The following is a 21,389-nucleotide window of genomic DNA, read 5'->3' on the forward strand; positions in this document are numbered from 1 at the left end:
TGAAGAACCAAAAATTGTGTTAGGGTCTGATGAGTACACTGCATAAAGAATAGGACTTAAGATGGAGCCTTACGGCGGTCCTCTGTAGACCAGACGCGGTCCATTCAAAGTATTGTCCTGTTCAAAAATGTTCAAATGTGTGAAATCTTATGGAACTTAACTGCTAAGGTCATCAGTCCCTAAGCTTACACACTACTCAACATAAATTATCCTAAGGACAAACACACACACCCATGCCCGCGGGAGGACTCGAACCTCCGCCGGGACCAGCCGCACAGTCCATCACTGCAGTCCTCCAGACCGCTCGGCTAATCTCGCGCTATTGTCCTGTTGCTGACATAGATTACACGTTGCCGTAGGAGAGAGTAAAGGTTGCAGGTAATGAGGTATGGCTCACGCTCTGACTGGAGCTTCCGTATTGGTACATTCAAGTCCACACTGTCATAAAAACCGGAAACATCGAAAAACAGTACAGCCAAGTAACCGTTAGAAGCATAAATACGTTCTATGTAGGTCGTTAAGAGACTTAGACTGTCTGTGGTGCCTCGTCCTTTTCGAAACCCGTATTGAGAGCGGGGAAGAAGAGAGCTCCTCTAAAACCACCATTTCAAACGGGACTTCATGATCCTTTCTAACGTTTTAAACACGCAAGAAGAAAGAGAGATGGGACTGTGTGAAGTGCCCAAATAGGGATCTTTGCCGGTCTCAAGCGTGGGAACAATTACGTAAGTGCACCAATCGTTCGGGAAGTTGCCTAGTTCCCATAAATGACTGTAGATGTCGAGCAACATGTGTATGGCTAGGTCCGGAAAATTGGCCAGCACTTTGCAGTGGCTGTCATCTTATCCTGAAGCAGTGCTGCTGGTATCTTTTAAGACGTTCCACAGTTCTATGAATTGAAATGAGTCAGTAAGGGTTGCGTCGATCCCAGGGACGAAGGAGAAGCAACATCAGAGGTTGGCAGTGATTCGGAGATGATCGATGAGGAGCGGGGATTTGTGCCAAGTCATCCAACCAACCATGTAAACATTCACTCAATGGGAATCTGTTTCGAAATTTGCTTATAGTAGACCAAACCGATGACAACGGAGTTTTTCTAGTGAATGTTTCACGGCACCTGTCTGTATTTGAGAAAATTCGCCCAGGCGCGCTATCATTTATAGATGCTGAAGTTAGCAACTTGTCTTGAGCAGTCCTGATTCCACCATGGAATTGGAAGACCTTCCGGCTTCCGGATTGGTCTGACTTGGCATTAGGAAAATACTGCCGCCTCATTTATTAGGGAAATGAACAGGCTGTAACGTTCGTATAAGGGCCCATGCAATAAACCTGCATCAAGGTGTTCCTTGATATATGTTTTATACGCCTTCCAGTTTGCTTTGCACATGTTCCATTTTGATGGCGGCATGTATCACTCTCATTTATCGTAGTTATTCGAATAGCAAAATAATCAGAGCCCAGCTGGTAGGGGCAGACCTCTCACTTAAATTCTTGGAAGATATTCGAAGAACACAGTGATGTCTATTGCAGACTAGCGTCTTTCAGGAGCCGGGATTAGAGTTGGGAAACCGTTGTTCAGAATAAATAAACTGAATCTTGATGTCCAAAACAGCTGCTCCATATCGATCGTTCACCTCGCATCCCCAAGACTTCTGGTACGCATTGAAGTCTCCACAAAACAGACAAGAGGGATCGAGCTGATTAACTAATGTATACCACTCGTCAATTTCGATTCTGGTTCTTGGAGGAAGTATAGTGCCACTATGGGGAGGTCTAAAGCCTTGAAGCGGGTGCGAACCGCTACAGCCTGAAAGATTGTTATGCATGAGTGGTCGAAGTATCTAGCAGAAGCAGGAACTGAGGATCGAACAAACAGCACAACTCTGGCTTTCAAAAAATGGCTCTGAGCACTATGGGACTTAACATCTATGGTCATCAGTCCCCTAGAACTTAGAACTACTTAAACCTAACTAACCTAAGGACATCACACAACACCCAGCCATCACGAGGCAGAGAAAATCCCTGACCCCGCCGGGAATCGAACCCGGGAACCCGGGCGTGGGAAGCGAGAATGCTACCGCACGCCCACGAGATGCGGGCACTCTGGCTTTTCCATCGTGTTTGTCTTCCCGAAAAACGTGGAAGCCTGGGACCGAGAAAAATGAATGTGGTTTAAAACAAGTTTCTGTGATATCAGCAATGTGTATGTCTTGTAAAAGTATTTCTCTTTGAGGTTTTCTCTGTTGGAAATGATCAACCTTGCGTTCCATTGTAGAACTTTAATCGCCATTTTGCTGAGTCAGAGTTTCCAGTAACATTGGCGTATGGGTGTGGAATTAACTGGTCCTTGTGGTGCCGTTTCGATTTTGTGAATGACCTGCAAGATAGGATTAAAAAGTTTGTCTTGCAATGTGACTCACCGTGAAACGGAAGGTCTGCCTGTTTCCATCTCCGGAGTGGAACTTTCGTTACAAGAATTGTGACCCGTGGGGGCGCCGGACGGGCGGTCTAGCGTCGCTGCTTTGTGACTATATACAGTATCTGTGCGGCTGAGCCTGCAGAGCTCGTTCATCACGCAGGGATGCAGGAGACTGCACTGGTTCGGCGTACGGCCTGTGTGAGATAGCCGTCCCGGCTTCAACGGAAGTTACGCCTTGCCTAGTAGCGACTACCTTAACGTACCTCTGGCGCGCGTGCCCTGGGCACCCCCGCTATACCGCCTCGTGCGCTTGGTTGCAATATACACACCGCGGTTGAGTGCACGGGCAGTCGGCTGGCGCATGACTTCGACCACATTTGGCGCATCCTATGACAGAGCGGCACTGGCTGCTCAAATGATTAAATCTGAGACAGTTAAAACATTGCCACACGGAAGGGACATATACAGGATGATTCACGAAGATACACAAATATTTTAATATGTTATTCTACAAATAAAACTAAAGAAAAAAGTTCATGTAAACATAGGTCCGCAAATGTTTAGTTACGGCTAATAAAAGATTATGGCTGAAATTTAGCAACGATACTAATATGAAGCCATCGCAAAACTGTACGAGGTTAGAGTAAAGCACGATTTCCATTTATTTTGTTGTTATTGGTCTGGTTCAAATGGTTCAAATTGCTCTGAGCACTATGGGACTTAACATCTGTGGTCATCAGTCCCCTAGAACTTAGAACTACTTAAACCTAACCAACCTAAGGACATCACACACATCCATGCCCGAGGCAGGATTCGAACCTGCGACCGTAGCGGTCACGCGGTTCCAAACTGAAGCGCTTAGAACCGCACGGTCACACCGGCCGGCCGTTATTGGTCTCGTGAATCTAATAAAACATGTCCCAGACGTGTATCTCCAGAGAAACAAAGATTATTATACAAGTAAATCTGTTTACGTTCCATCAGGAATTTAGAAACGTTTATGTCATTGCTGGCAACCGTTAGTGAGTTGTTCCAGTCGTTTCCTAACCTTGAAACGAGTTAGTTTTCTGTATTGTTTTGTGAAAGAACATAATAACAACAGTATATTTAAGTGAAACCACATAATAACTGTTGTAGTTTGTTGATTATTTATGAAATAGGGATGCCTTTTAAATTTACGACAGAGGAATAAGCCGATATGATTTTTATAACATTTATTGTGAATGTATTGTGACATTGCATGTACGCTGAACAAATTCCTTAACACAGATCTTTGTTTTTTCCGGTTTAACATAAATTAACGTGTGTTATGATATTAATAAGAGCAGAATATCTGACACATTCATACAGTTTCAGTTAACACTATTACCATCATTTTTCAAAAATTAAATTCTCTACAACTTCTGTTGAAATCTTTGTGCGATTGTATGGAATTTAACAAATTGGGCCAAGTAGTTTATAAATTAAAAATTTTACGAAATTACGTCTTCGCTTCTCTGGATGTTCTGGAAAACTACTGCAAATACGCGTCTGGGACATGTTTTATTAGACTGACCAGATCAATAACAACAAAATAAATGGAAATCGTGCTTTACTTTAACCTCTTACAGTTTTGCGATGGCTTAATATTAGCGAAGTTGCTAAATTTCAGGCAAAATCTTTTAGTAGTCGTAACTAAACATTTATGGACCTGTGTTTATGTGAACCTTTTCCTTTAGTTTTACTTGTAGATTAACATATTAAAATATTTGCATATCGTCGCGAATCACCCTGTATATCCACGGGGAAACGCATTCCGTAAGTTGATAGAGAGTCTGGCAGTACTTCCGAAGCAAACTGCACCACACACGTGCCATCTGGTGCGGAAGTGGTAATTCCGTCCTTCATCACTTTTTTCGACATGCGCCTGACATGCAAGACGTTACAGGGTGAAACTATCGCAAACAGCTCTTCGTCATTTAAGCTGGTGTCAACATTTCTGATTACACGCAGGTCCGTGATGACGTGACTTGGGATGTAGGCCTCCAGTTGGTGAGCTGAAAATACCCGGGACTCTACTAGTAAGTTAGCTGCTCTGAGTGAGTTAAGTTAAATTTTGATTCTATTCCGTCCTATTGATAAGGTATTTGTAATGTGTTGCCTGCACTGTGAAATCGTTTTGTACACAAGATTTTCAGCTAATATCTGATGTAGCCTGCCAACATTGCCAGCACGTCCTTCCACACATGTACAGAAAGGACCAATGTCACTGTGTCGATGACGATTATTTTAATTCATCGCATAAGCTGACCGACCGGAGGGAACAGAATTGTTTCTATCAAGCGTTGGTGCCACATTGGAAGAGCTTGGCAAGTGCAGATTCAGGGATGGGTCTACAGTTGCGGGGATCTGTCATTTCAAAGCTTTATCTACGCACTGCTGCGATACGCTGACTGCTTCCCTTGTTTGGTTGTTGTGCTGTTCCAAGGTGAGTGCTGCTCGTTTGTCGCTCTTCTGTTCTTCCTCATGCGCCAATGTCCGCTTCTGTACGGTACCCGAAGCACTGCTACCGCATGAGGTAATGGTGTCATTGCTGGGATGATCACTGAGAATATCCATGGTCTCCGCGACCGCTGTGTGTAGTGGCTACTGGGCTACCGTTGAGTGACTCACGGCCGCCGGCAAAGTGGCCGGGTAGCCGCCTTTCCCGTAGTGCCCACTGTCCATGTCTAGAATAACTTCACGTGGCTCCCTGTGCTAACTGTTGCACCATATTATCGTGTCACAATAAGAAGAATTTAGGTCTTCCTTATACCCGTAGCACGAACACATGTGACTAAGTGACACTAGATACGTAAATCAAAGTAAAAAACTATCTGCGCAGAATATGGTTCAAATGGCTCTGAGCACTATGCGACTTAACTTCTGAAGTCATCAGTCGCCTAGAACTTAGAACTACTTAAACCTAACTAACCTAAGGACATCACACACATCCATGCCCGAGGCAGGATTCGAACCTGCGACAGTAGCGGTCACGCGGTTCCAGACTGAAGCGCGTAGAACAGCACGGCCATACCGGCCGGCCTCAGAGCTATCAAGACGGTAAAATAAACTGCATGACATACAACATTGCTCATAGATATGACATGCACTCCATAACTACGTTAGTAAAAATCGCTTAAAATACAATGCTAACATAATATTACGAAATAAATTGAAAGTTCTCATACTGTAGTAATTACAAAAGCCTTCACTGAAAAAATACGCTGAATCATGTACAAACAATGGTATCACATACAATGATCGTACTGTAACGAAACGTCCTGAAGCCAGAGAATCTTTCTCAGTACACAAATAGTGGGAAATAAATAGCCGAAACAATGAATGCATACTACACGAGAAAGGAATAAAGTAAACTAACCCTAGCATTGTATTTTAGTTGTGGAGAAATGCAATAACCGTCATAAATACTATGAAACAAGAAATAAAGCATACATTTAGGTCAAAGTAAGAGCTTAAAATCGAAAGAGTATTTATTTTTTATTTTTTTTGGAGTATGTAACTGTAGTTCACAGGTTCTCTTTCACGTGCGTCATATCGACCAAAAACCCAAATTTTAAAAGTATAACAAAAAGTGTAAAACAGAAGAAATTATGAAACCAGAAGTCATCAAAAAAGTGAACTTTCGAGCTGTGTACGCTGGTGTAGAAGAATAGAGGAAGTGACCTCTAAAATTCAGTCAACCCTTACAATAGCTATCACTGTATAATGTAATATGAGAATTATTGTAATGAAATACCTTGTCAGTTGTTAGAAACTGTATTAGCTTAGAATAAAACAGATTATGAGGAAAACTGATATGTTAAAATAATGTTCGTACATTCATATTTTGTTGAGGAGTTTCTCATTATTTCAACATATCAGTTTCCTTCATAAAAACTTTTACTTTATTTCGTAATATTATTCTATCACTGTATTTTAAGCGATTTTTATTAATGCAGTTAATGGATACATGACAATTTTGTGACCAGTGTTGTATGTCTTGTAGTTTAAAAATGGTTCATATGGCTCTGAGCACTATGGGACTTAACTGCTGTGGTCATCAGTCCCCTAGAACTTAGAACTACTTAAACCTAACTAACCTAAGGACATCACACACATCCATACCCGTGGCAGGATTCGAACCTGCGACAGTAGCGGTCACGCGGCTCCAGACAGTAGCGCCTAGAACCGCACGGCCACTCCGGCCCGCCTTGTAGTTTACATTCTTGATATCTTTGATCTCTCTTCTGATACTTTTTCTAATGCATATGCGTGGTTAATATATTTTAAGTAATGACAGCTGATGTTGCGCATCAGACTTGTGTTCTATGGTAAACTTGGTTTTGTCGATTTATACACAGGCCTGAAGATAAAGATGAAGATGCATAGATGTACAGGTGGCATCACTCGACTAGATCAAGTCTCGAATGACACTATCGGGTCGGCACCGATTTAGTAGAAAATCCGAGAAAGCCATCTGCGATGTTTTGGTCATGTGTTGCGTGAAGCCCGCATCTCGTGGTCGTGCGGTAGCGTTCTCGCTTCCCACGCCCGGGTTCCCGGGTTCGATTCCCGGCGGGGTCAGGGATTTTCTCTGCCTCGTGATGGCTGGGTGTTGTGTGCTGTCCTTAGGTTAGTTAGGTTTAAGTAGTTCTATGTTCTAGGGGACTGATGACCATAGATGTTAAGTCCCATAGTGCTCAGAGCCATTTGAACCATTTTGTTGCGTGAAAAGGACGATACCATTGCAAAGGCAGCATACACACTGGAAGTCATGGGAAAGAGACCCAAGGGACGCCCTAGACAACGATGGGCCGACACTTTGCACACCGATCGCAGGCTGTAAATCTTTCATCCAGACATGACCTACGATCGAACAAACTGGACACAGCCAATCCACTCAGCGGACTCTGCCGCCAGGCGGGACAAACGCTAAGAAAAAAAAAAAAAAGAAAAAAGATCAATAGGCCTGAAGATAGTGCCAATAAGGCACCGAAACTAGTAATCACTAAAATAATTAATAAAATTGCGGCTGTCGGTATTTATTTTCTTCAAAGTGCATAGTGTTGCTCGTCTTTAGTGTTGTTACCAAGCCCGGTAGGGTTTATAATGGCCGTGAGCAAAGACAGGTGTTGAACGATCACTACGAATGACATGGAAATGGTGCGTGCTCGTGTGAGACCGCGTTATTACAACGTAACAGAGTTTTATTGATTGACGACTCCATAGAGTGCTGTGTACACAACGACCATATACGTGAAATTAGAAGGAAGGTCAGCGTTGGCGTAATTTTGATGGTTTATTGACAGCAAAATCGACTTTCAATCACATAATGATCTTCAGTGCTGTCATTGTGATTGTTTCATAGCTTTGGTTACTGATAATAACTTGAGACCAGTGCAAATGAGTTTTAATTTGTACACTACAGCACTGAAGATGATCATTATGTGATTGAAAATCGATTTCACTGTCAATAAACCATCAAAATTACGGCCAACGCTGACTTTCCTTCTAGTAACAGAGTTTGGAAGTGGGCTGGCTTATTGTCTATCACCATCAGGCTGGCTGTCCGAATCGTGCAATATCCAGAATTGTGTGGCAATCGGATGTGACAGTGGCTCGATGTTTGACTGCACAAGACTTTAGGATAGGCATACTAATACTCATGATTGCAGTCGACAACGTCTTACCACCACAAGGAAGGATCAGCGTACTGTGCACCGATTATATGGGGATATCTTCATATCCGCACCTGCCATCCGAGAACAAATAATGATCTCCCACAACATTCTGTGTCATCCTGCGCCATTGGCAGTAGATTCTCAACAGCACGCAGTCTTCAAGCAACAAGTGGCCCATCGGGACCATCCGACCGCCGTATCATCCTCAGATGAGGATGCGGATAGGAAGGGCATGTGGTCAGCACTCCGCTCTCCCGGTCGTTATGATGGTTTTCTTTGACCGGAGCCGCTACTATTCGGACGAGTAGCTTCTCAATTGGCATCACGAGACTGAGTGCACCCCGCAACAGCACATGGCGGCCCGGATGGTCACCTATCCAAATGCCGGCTACGCCCGACAGCGCTTAACTTCGGTGATCTGACGGGAACCGGTGTATCCACTGCACAATCGGCAGTAGATTCGCAACAGGCGGACTAGGTTCAAATGGCTCTGAGCACTATGGGACTTAACATCTGAGGTCATCAGTCCCCTAGAACTTAGAACTACTTAAAACTTACTAACCTAAGGACATCACACACATCCATGCCCGAAGCAGGATTCGAACCTGCGACCGTCGCAGCAGCGCGGTTCCAGACTTAAGCGCCTAGAACCGCTCGGGTACAACGGCCGGCAGGCGGACTAAGAAATTACCATCCCGTGGGTACGCTGCCGTTAATACTACAACACAAACGGCTGCGTTTGGAGGTGTGACGTGACCAGGAAACGAGGACTACTGATGAATGGCGTCGCATTTCGTTCAGCAATGAATCGTGGTTCTGCACTACCCCGACGACCATCGTCGGTGAGTATGACGGCCACCTGCGGAGAGGTCGTATTCTTCCAGCGTTTTGTAAAGGCACACCGGCTTTATTCCTGTCATCAGGGTCTGGAGAGCAATCGGACAGGCTTCTGGGCACGGGTGGTAATGATTAACGGAGCTCTGACAGCACAATGGTACGTCACAGACATCCTGCTTCGTCACGTGTTACCTCTCATGCGACAGTATCCGTGCCATTTTTCAACAGGACACTGCTCTTCGATGCATGACCTGTCTGCGTGACGTTGAGGTACTTACGTGGCCAGCGAGATTACGAGATCTGTCACCGATAGAACTCGGTATTGGCTGGGACACCGCACACAGTGGGTTCAGCCGCCTAACAGAGTGTTCTTCTTCTGCGAATATTGGCCCCTTTCATTGCGGATGTGTGCGAATTGTTGTAGAGCGTAGGTAAGTGTACTGCAAGCGTGTGTCGTGTAGTGTTACATTTGTGTTGTATGATGAGGATGAGAAAACGGACAGGCTGAAAGCCTGTGTCGGCACACAACCTATCCCTCTCGAATAGCACCAAGGGGGCCCCGAAGGGGAAAGCCGGTGCCGTCGCAACCTACTCCACATGTACAGCGCCAAAGGGCTTCTGAGATTAAAGTCCCCTTGCGACGGACGGATCACCATTACCAGTGTCACATACCTTCACTTCCTGAGGCACTGTGGAGAGAGTTGAAATTTAATTCAGGACGTTGGAGCAAAGACTGATGCTCAGGAATTTACGCTACCAGCTCTCCTCCTCTACTGGCAGTGAAAGTTTCATCTACCACCAGGACTGAACCGGCTTACGAGGGCCAATGCACAGGTATGCGATAGCGACCTCGGCTAAAGAGGTGGAGTTCTGGGACATTACGGGTCGCGGCTCGCTAGTCACGGTCTGCCAGCAACCATTGCTCGTTATTTTGCGTGTCAGCATACTGCTATAGGTGCCGGGAATTTATTTAGAAACATATTCAGGAGCACTTTGATTCGTCGCCAACCAGCGGCGTGATTAGGGGGCACATTTTTATGACAAGCGGAAAAATGAGGAAGGTGGATCCACTTTTGCCATCCCGTGTGGGCCAATGCAATGGAAGTACGAAGGCTATATCTTATATTTGGGGCTGTTATTTTGTTTGTTACGGCTTTCCATTAATAGGCAATGAAACAATGAAGAGAGAATACTGTTACAAGGAACGCTACTTTGGACTGTGTGTTTTCTATATTTGGAGTTTCTATTACACACATACGCACACACACACACACACACACACACACACACACACACACACACACACACACACACACTGAAACTTCCCCTTTGTACGTAAACAATGGCAATGCTGGAAAAACTCTTACGTTATTTTATTTTCAAACAGCTGAGCAAAACTCAACGTACTCAGATAGTTTTCTCTTTACTCATTCTGATCATCACTAAACTGAAACACAATATTTTTAGCGCAACGCAGTCTGACTTTCAATAATCCCTACAAAAGAATGAAAGAATGGCCCTGACTAACAATAACCTATATCTTTCATGAATCTCTTACCTCACAAAAATCTTCGTTACTCGAACTACTGCAATACAGCGAGCGCCAATACTGGCAGCTAAATAAAATATCCTAGGTACTGAAGGCACTAACTACTGATAGGCATAGTTAGCAAATGAAAGATTTTGATAGAGAACAAACAATGTATTTACCTTAACAGTGTTCAAAATTCAATATATATATATATATATATATATATATATATATATATATACACTACTGCTACTACTGGCCATTAAAATTGCTACACCACGAAGATGACGTGCTACAGACGCGAAATTTAACCGACAGGAAGAAGATGCTGTGATATGCAAATAATTAGCTTTTCTGAGCATTCACACAAGGTTAGCGTCCGTGGCGACACCTACAACGTACTGATATGAGGAAAGGGTCCAATCGATTTCTGATACACAAACAGCAGTTGACCGGCGTTGCCTGGTGAAACGTTGTTGTGATGCCTCATATAAGGAGGAGAAATGCGTACCATCATGTTTCCGTCTTTGATAAAGGTCGGATTGTAGCCTATCGCGATTGTGGTTTATCGTATCGCGACATTGCTGCTCGTTTTCGTCGAGATCCAATGACTGTTAGCAGAATATGGAATCTATGGGTTCAGTAGGGTAATACTGAACGCCGTGCTGGATCCCAACGGCCTCGTATCGCTAGCAGGCATCTCATCCGCATGGCTGTAACGGATCGTGTAGTCACGTCTCGATCTCTGAGCCACCAGATGGGCGCGTTTACAAGACAACAACCATCTGCACGAACAGTTCGACGACGTTTGCAGCAGCATGGACTATCAGCTCAGAGATCTTGGCTGTGGTTACCCTCGACGCTGCATCACAGACAGGAACGCCTGCGATGGTGTACTCAACGACGAACCTGGGTGCACGAATGGCAAAACGTCATTGTTTCGGATGAATCCAGGTTCTGTTTACAGTGTCTTGATGGTAGCATCCGTGGCTGGCGACATCGTGGTGAACGCACATTGGAAGCGTGTATTCGTCATCACCATACTGCGTACCAACCGGCGTGATGGTATGGGGTGCCATTGGTTACACGTCTCGGTCACCTCTTGTTCGCATTGACGGCACTTGGAACAGTGGACGTTACATTTCAGATGTGTTACGACCCGTGGCTCTACCCTTCATTCGATCCCTGCGAAACCCTACATTTCAGCAGGATAATGCACGACCGAATGTTGCAGGTCCTGTACGGGTCTTTCTGGATACAGAAAATGCTCGACTGCTTCCCTTGCCAGCACATTCTCCAGATGTGTCACCAATTGAAAACGTCTGGTCAATGGTGGCCGAGCAACTGGCTCGTCACAATACGCCAGTCACTTCTCTTGATGAACTGTAGTACTGTGTTGAAGCTGCATGGGCAGCTGTAGTAGTACACGCCATCCAAGCTCTCAATGCCCAGGCATATCAAGGCTGTTATTGCGGCCAGAGGTGGTTGTTCTGGGTACTGATTTCTCAGGATCTATGCACCCAAATTGCGTGGAAATGTGAAAACGTATCACATGTCAGTTTTAGTATAATATATTTGTCCAATGAATACCCGTTTATCATCTGCATTTCTTCTTGGTGTAGCAATTTTAATGGCCAGATATCAGTTCATGACATCTAGTCTTACAAACTTCCTTTCTCTGACGCACACACGTCCAGATACGTCCGCTCTCAAAACTCTGGCATCTCTCTCCCCACATCCACTACTGCTGGCGGCTCACCTCCAACTGCCCAACGCTACGCGCTGTTCACATCCAACTGCCCAACACTACACTAGCGAATATTTCAACAATGAGTTCAACCAGCCACAGACAGCACACAGCGCAGTCAGCGATTTTCATACAGAGCACTACGTGGCGTTACCAGCATAAAAACCTAAACAGCCTACTTACAACACACACACACACACACACACACACACACACACACACACACATATACACTCACGCACGCTCACACGCACACGCACAAACTCATACGTGTAACATTCTACATCATTGTAAATTCGTACTGAATTCAATAATCGAATGTATTGGCTAATGAGGATTAAATAAAAATTGGTTAGTCGTCGATGGACGTGGAGGGAAAGGGGAGACACAGGTAGCTCTTAAATTTGCCCTGTGCGCTAGTTCCCCCAGTTACACCACTGTTCAGAAAATACTGAATTTTAAACGTCCAACATATACACGTCAGTGATCCTCATAATTTGTTTATTTCCTCGTAATGAATGTGTGACTCATTTCAATAACATGTATCCGACTAGTAGTTACAGTTTTTATGTTATTGTAGAATTGTAATCTGAGTATTGCTTCTAATAATACACGCTTACTGTGTTTTACTGTTTTACAGACAAAATACAATTTATAAGATGCAAAACAACACTTAAGGCAGTAAAACATGCATTTTAATCTTCTTTTGTAATGTACACATATGGGTGCTTTGTTGGCGAAGGCCGGCCGCGGTGGCCTTGCGGTTCTAGGCACTACAGTCCGGAACCGCGGGACTGCTACGGTCGCAGGTTCGAATCCTGCCTCGGGCATGGATGTGTGTGATGTCCTTAGGTTAGTTAGGTTTAAGTAGTTCTAAGTTCTAGGGGACTGATGACCTAAGATGTTAAGTTCCATAGTGCTCAGAGCCATTTGAACCATTTTTTTGTTGGCGAAGTTACACTGCACTTATGTTCCTTTACACACTGCTATCGTCAGCTTTACTGTCACTTGCCGTCAAGAGCGCCACTTAAGGAGTTTGTAGCCGGGGTGGGGGTGGGGGGAGGGGGGTGAAAAACCTGGGGGCATGGGGTATTTTTAATATTTTGGAAGACGAATGGCGGCCTGCAAGGAGCCATTAAAAAGGTCCAGGTCCGACCCTGTTAAATATTTGCGTAATACCGACTTTTCAGTCATTTTCTTGAAAGAAAAGCATCTGACAGCACTATATTTTTTCCTTACCTGAAAGCCAGGAGGGGTTTGGGATGGCTTTTCGGTAGGTATAGGCGCCCTTGCTTGGAGTAAACATTGAGCAGCTGCTTTAGTATTCCATATTTTGCAACCGACCTACAGTCGCTGTTATGGACGGATTATCAGGGCACATCTCCCTAACTTCTAGCAAAAATACATACGAAGTAGTTTTTAGGGCGTTACTCAGATCAGCCCATTTGAATAGGTCTCTGTTGAGATCCTTATATGGACCTGTTTCTGGCGCATTTGTCATATCTAGCAGCATAGGTTGTAGTCTAGAACTAACTGTAATGGGAATTCAAATTACCCACAAGAGCGCTCCACTTGCAGGCTGAAGGTGACGAGTTTAAACCAGCAGGTGGGGTGCCCGTTCAGTTGAGAAACACAACATGCCATTGTTGCAATTAACATGTTTCTTCTGAACCGCTCCCAGAACTTGGTGAAAAATGAAAATACATTAACGCCCTTTTAAAATTTCTGCTAATTCTTCTGCTAGCCGTCCACTGGTCTTTTGTTAAACTTACACTTGCTTTTCGTATTTTTTTTTTTTTTTTTGATGATTCCGAAAACTTTCTCTTCTTGAGTCCGTACACCACCGCCTTGGAGACGGTGTTGAGGTCTAGCTTTACAGCTACAGGTATACTCCGTGAACCACTGTGAAGCGCATGACAGAGGGTACGTCCCACCGTACCAGTTATTAGGGCTTTTTCCCTTTCCATTCCTTCCTTGCGCGGGCACCATGACTGTTGAAATGCATCTGTGTGTGCTGCAATTAATCAAATCTTACCCTCACGATCCCTATGGGAGCGATATGCAGTGGGATGTAGTATAGTCCTAGAGTCTTCATTTAAAGCCGGTTCTTCGAACTTCGTTAGTAGACTTTCTCGAGATAGTTTCCGTCTGTCTTCAAGGGTCTGACAGTTCAGTTCTTTCAGCATGTCAGTGACACTCTCTCACGGGCGAAACGAATCTGTTACTATTCGTGCTGCCGTTCTCTGTATACGTTCAGTATCCCCTTCTAGACCTATTTGGTGCGAGTCCCACACGCTTGTGCAATATTCTAGGATGGATCACACGAGTGATTTGTTAACTATCTCCTTTGTAGATTGATTGCATTTCGCTAGTATTCCATCAATAAACCGAAGTCTGTGCTTTTCCCACGACTGAGCCTATGTGATCGTTCCACTTCATGTCCCTACTAAGTAGTACACCCAAGCATTTGTATGAGTTTACAAATTCCAAGTGTGACTCACTATTGATGGGGCCCAATGTTTTCTCGTTTTGTGAAGGGCACAAATTTGCCAATCATTGCACCACTCTGAAATCTTATCAAGGTCTGGTTGATTATTTGTACAATTACTAACATTTTCCGCAAGATTACTAATATACATGAACTGCAAGAGACCCAGCACACCGCCCTGCGGTACAACCGAAGATACTTTTACATTTTTCAATGACTCTCCAGCCAAGATAACATGCCGTGTCCTCCCTACCATAAAAATCATCAGTCCAGTGACATGTTTCGTCATGTGTGTCCAGGTACGTGGTTCAATGGGATCCCAACAGTTCGCTAAGCACATCTTCGTGTTTGGTTCCGGAACTTACTCTGTTCTCTGTAAAATAAAGTTGGTATAACCATATACTGGTTCAAATGGCTCTGAGCACTATGCGACTTAACTTCTAAGGTCATCAGTCCCCTAGAACTTAGAACTACTTAAACCTAACTAACCTAAGGACATCACACACATCCATGCCCGAGGCAGGATTCGAACCTGCGACCGCAGCGGTCGCGCGGTTCCAGACTGTAGCGCCTAGAACCGTTCGGCCACCAGGGCCGGCTAACCATATACTGGCTGCAAGTATAGAGCCTCAACAAGCATCACATGCACGCCCCAGGAGCTACTAATTTACAGTAAGAAAACGGTGACCATTACTCGATAGATATACCGTCGAGGATTTCCTCCCGCTCCTTTATCTAATTTCTGATGATCTGTGAAACGGGCATCTAACAACGCAGTTATTTGTGTCTCATCTTCATAATTAATGAGAACAAAGTCAGTAGTTTTTTTAAATGTAAAGACTAAAATCATATAGCCTCTACAGATCGCATGTGACATTATGCCTTCACTTCAAATGCGCAAAGGTGCCGCGCGCCGCAAGCGTATTCCTTCCTGCGTCAGGACTAGTTATTTTAACGTCGCAATTAACTGTCCCTTACTTTAGGAGCTGGATGTCGACAGAACTATAAATCAAAAGAAGAAGTTGCTTGAGTAGCTTCACTTAAACCCTATCAAGTCCCACAGCGCTGCCAATTTAGATAGTGCTGTGCCTGTAGCTTCATCAGAACTCAGTATCGCCCGTTTCGCAACGTTAGCTTCATCAGTCTTGTCGGCACAGCTAAATTACAGACTTGTCAATTGTAGCGCCAACATGAAAATGAAGCAGTTTATGGTCAATTAGTTAAGTAAACGCGTAAGAATGAGGAAGTGTGGAATACTCAAGTGGCAGATGTTATAATTTGGGAAGCATTTCATTCGCAAAAACCAACTGCACTCAGGGGCGGCTTGAGGTGAGGCTTTTGATGCGTTTTTCAATGAAAACATTGTTTATGTATGGTATACTACGTAGAATACACAAGAATGGATTACGCGTAAACTTGGAAGAGATTAGCTCATTACCACGTTTGAGAGAAATCAAATGTGATTTCACCTGCAAGTAACAGTGCATAAGTTCATTGCTAGACGCAAAAACTTAAACACTTTCATATAATCATAACTGAAATGTGAAGTAACAATCTGTAATGAGAAAAATCAATGTCAACTGTTTTAAACTACTGTCATAAACGGTTGTCATCTATAGGTAGAATTAAAGAAGTGTTCGAAGCGTTTATGGCGTACTCACCTCTCTCTGTATATTTTTTTGTAGGCTTCACTGCAAAGGCACAGAATAGTGATTTATCGAGTGACCTTCTGCTGTTAGTTTCCAATTGGTGCCATGTTGAGGCAATATATAGTCAAGGGAACAACTTAAGTGTACTTAGCTGTAGAGTTAGGCATTTCAAACAACATCTGAACTGAAACTTCCTGACAGATTAAAACTTTGTGCCGGACCGAGACTCGAACTCCGGACCTTTGCCTTTCGCGGGCAAGTGCTCTACCAACTGAGCTACCCAAGCACGACTCACGGCCTGTCCTCACAGCTTCACTTCTGCCAGTACCTCGTCTCCTACCTTCCAAACCTTACAGAAACTCTCCTGCGAACCTCCTCGTTCGCAACAGAGCTCATTCTGGAAACATCTGAACTGACATTGATATGATAGGTTACATGCGCACGAGTGTGTTGCATGAAGACAATGACTTCACCCTTTGCACCAGTGAAGACACATGAGGACGATTAAGGATTATTGCTGGCCAACAAGACAATGAAGCATTTTATGGTCAATTAGTTAGGTAAACACGTAAGAATGAGGACCAGTGGAATGAATACTCAAGTTGCAGACGTTATAATTTGGGAAGCATTTCATTCGCAATAGCCAGCTGCCCTCAGGGGCGACTTAAAGTATTGGGTACCATTCAAAATAGGGTTTAGAAACAAAGTAGATGCGAAATGCGAGTGCAGACACCATGGAAACTATATTATTGGCAAATGTTTTCTGACAATGCGCTCAGCTCCCAAATCACAGCTCACTGATTATGTTCATACCACTGCGCTAATTTGAAGTCTTTTACGAAGAGAACTAAAGGGATTCACATTCGAGAGCAATGGAATTTCATTCCTTAACGAACGAGGGTTACATCAATGGACTTGTACATCGGAGAGCAAAACTTAAGGACGAAAGTAATTTTCGCAGATGTGTGACTGTCAAGTAACATAACTCGATGATACTTGGACCATATGGCTCTGAGCACTATGGGACTTAACATCTATGGTCATCAGTCCCCTAGAACTTAGAACTACTTAAACCTAACTAACCTAAGGACATCACACAACACCCAGCCATCACGAGGCAGAGAAAATCCCTGACCCCGCCGGGAATCGAACCCGGGAACCCGGGCGTGGGAAGCGAGAACGCTACCGCACGACCACGAGATGCGGGCTTGGACCATATGTAGAAAAAACTGCTGCAGTATAGGACGGAGGGTAAGTGAAAGAAATACGCAATGAGATGAACAGAAATGACACTTTTATTCAAAGACAATAGTTACACTGAAGTTACCGCGATTTATAATGAATCCCTGGACATCACAAAAGGCGGCACATGTTTCTTAATTGGGTGTGTGATCACCACGGACGGCATTGCATTCTCTGCAAAGTGCCCCAATGCTGGCCACAAACTGGTAACGAGTTTTTGTGCCAGAGCGTTCCATTCCTGCCCCAGAGCAGCTGACAGCTGCTGCATGGTCGTTGGTGCATGTGGACGTGCTGCAATGCGTATCTCCAACACATCTCGCACATGGTCGATAGGATTTAAGTCGGAGGAACGGTCAGGCCAGTCCATTCGCCGAATATCTTCAAGTTTCAAGAGCTCCTCCACCTGCGCAGTTTGATGCAGTTGCGCATTTTCATCCCTGAAATTGAAGTCAGGGCCGAATACACTCCTAAAAAGACGCACATGTGGATGGAGCACAGTGTCACAACAACGCTGAGCTTTGAGTGTACCGTCTTCGAAGATTTGGTCAGTATATCCACGCAACATTATGCCTCCTCACACCCTTCCACCTGGACCGCAAAAACGATAATGTTCGACAAAGTTCCCGGGTGCAATGCGTGTTCCCCCCTGTCGCTATACAAGGGTATTACAAATTAACAACTCCCACGTTTGCCTGAAGTGAGGTGTGGAATTCATAGAATATTTAAATGGGCATCGGACGCAGATTTGGACTCCAATCCTCCCGTATACGAGTAGAGTGTTTAAACCAATGCGCTAGTCTGCTCCATCATTGCAATAGCACCCAGTATCTCAGCAAATTGTGGATGACAAAGTCTTACTCTTCCTTCAGAGCAATGCCGGTGCTATACCTCAACGAGACAACGCATAAATACAGAATTTAGAGCTTATCGCAATACTGCAGCACAAATTTGTACGTCGCACACATGGTAAAATGACCACTCTAGGCGGCCAAAATTCAAATATGTTAAATAATATGTGCATTTATACTTAGAAAGGCTTCTGACCTTAGGGTTGATGTGCATTCAGACTTGACAAGATTCTGAAAGTACCTACCAACCTAAAAGGTGATTTATAGGTAGCTAAAAATGAAAAAGTAGAATGAAAATCAAATTAGTTTATTTTACTTACAGTTTACAGACAGTAAGACAGTATCTCTCATCATAACCATCCATTGCTCCGTCGCCGTCGTCGTCGTCGTCGTCGTCGTCGTCATCATCATCATCCATTGTTTCTTCGTCACCATTATGTTCAAGCATTTTCACAACAGGTTCTTCTAACATTAACAGTACCTCCTTAGGAAAGGGTTTTCTTTGGCTAATGTGCCTTCTCCTCGTGGACGCAATAATAGGATCTGAAGCTGTCAGCATCCAGTGGACAATATCCGTATTGGTATGTATTCTTGGAGTTTGCCTTGCATGGAAAAGTCTTAAACCTTTATATTCTTTCTGACTAGATTGCAAGACATCTTCTGAAAAAAGCCCCACAGGCAAAAGTAATTCCTTTATTATGTCTGCACCATGTATTAGCAGCTTGTCCACAGATGCACTCAATTTGTACCACTTGTATGTTTCTAAACAGATTTTTGCTGTTTTGAGGCAATAATTTTTAAAATTACTGTAATTAACATTAAATCCGCAAGACAAAACGCTTATGATGTTTGCAGATCTTTGCATAATTTCGGGCTCTAGACCTGTTATAGTCGCAGATTTCGTGAGTTCTGCAAAAAATTTTCTTGCCGTATTCCCGTCATTGGAGTTACCTCAACCTTGAATGGGCTGGTCTACCACTAATCCCATTTCACGATAGATTTTAGTGGTTATTTCTTCTTTTCTTCTTTTTATATTTTCTTTGGCTTCTTTACTTCTTGCTTGCCACTGCTTCAGTTACAATTTATATGATATATGTAACAAGTACTCGTAACATCTAAGGTATGAGTGTAAAACAGATATCCCAAACTTAAATGAACTAGTCGTAGACTATTGTTTTTGCAAAAGTAAGTCAAGGTTGTTGAGTTCTTTGGGTGTTGCCTTGTACACATTACACGCTTGTGTTGACGAAGTGTCTGTGAGCACATTACGCATTTTTACGTCCACCATTGTACATACAGTACGATGTTTAAATGTGTAAGATTTTTTCCCCAAGGGTCACCTCAGTAGGCTGAAAACTTGATATTTGTTCCTCAATTGCTTCGTAATGGAGTTTTACTGGTTCCTTTGTCTCCTTTTCAATCTGCAGGCGAGTGATGCGATTACATCTCGACGAAGAAGGACTCGGGTTTTGCCAGAAAATCTGTTTACCATTCGTTGTGACCTCTGACATTTGCAATGGAACTATAGTACATAGAATTATGTCAGTATCTCCATACAGTGAGTTGTTGGCAACACATTGTTTGTAAATGCAATGTCCACCACTTCCGTCAAGGCCCCACTTGTAGATGACTTCAATCGCAGAGTTTGCAGTGTGATCGTGGTGTAACAGAAGTACATCCTGCTGTACATGAGCAAGTCTTTTGATTGTGTGGTCCAAAATATCTTGAACTGCAATTTGCACTTCGGTCTCCGTGATTGTTATGTTACTCGGGTAACATTGCTTCTTTGTTTGTGCTACGACATTATAAGGTGGATAGATGTTCGCGCCTCGAGATTTCGCCCCTTTTTGCCAATGAATATAATCTTCTTTTCCCATGTCAGAGTCAATAATGAGCGCCAAGTCTTCTTCGGGTGAATAAGGCTTCATAAGCGAATATGATTTCTTTTCGTGAATGTGTTTCATGCGTTCGTATGTGCTTCTGGTTAGGGCTAAGTTTACTACTTGTGGCCGGCCGCGGTGGTCTCGCGGTTCTAGGCGCGCAGTCCGGAACCGCGCGACTGCTACGGTCGCAGGTTTGAATCCTGCCTCGGGCATGGATGTGTGTGATGTCCTTAGGTTAGTTAGGTTGAAGTAGTTCTAAGTTCTAGGGGACTGATGACCACAGCTGTTAAGTCCCATAGTGCTCAGAGCCATTTGAACCATTTTTTTACTACTTGTGCAGCTGTTCTTCTTCCACTCTTATGAAGGCTGCTTTGAGCAGCAGTACACAAAGGCTATGGGGTTGACTCAGCAATAATTGATTGCACTATTCTTCGTTCTGATCGTTGAGAGCTCTCTTCAAAAAATTTTGCAGGTCTTCCTCTGGGTTTTTTCACGTGTAAATCTTCGTTTGTGGTTGTAGTGCTTAGAGCTGGCCAGACCAAGTCCTTTTTCAATCATTCTGAATTGGATTTGGTAAATCTTCCCATATTCCAATCGGATTTTTTCCTCTTTGGTAACAATTTTGAGACAAACACTTTTAAAATTGACTTAGTTTTACATACACTGTCTTTTGACTGTTTATATTCACTAAATTTATCCAATATGTGAGTCGTTAATCGTTCTATACACGTAGACTGCGATTGTTTGTAAAAGTTCTCCTTTTTTAACGCTGAAACTAGATCTATTTTCCTCATATTTAATTCCGAGTGACTTGGTCCACGACGACTACCTGTAATGAAAAGAGTCTGGTGTCACAATGCGTTGTTTTGAGTTCCTAGAATTTACAATACTAATAGTCAACAAATGCTCAAGTGTAAATATTTAGGACAGAAAGCGGTACTAAGCGGAACTTTTTTTGGAAGTCTAATGAAAAATATTTTTCATAAAATCGTCATTTACTATTAACAAGATTAAAAAAATGAATTGTAACGTTGTCTATTTAA

The sequence above is a fragment of the Schistocerca americana genome, chromosome X (assembly GCF_021461395.2).
Source record: "Schistocerca americana isolate TAMUIC-IGC-003095 chromosome X, iqSchAmer2.1, whole genome shotgun sequence".
NCBI classification, from domain to species: Eukaryota; Metazoa; Arthropoda; class Insecta; order Orthoptera; family Acrididae; genus Schistocerca; species Schistocerca americana.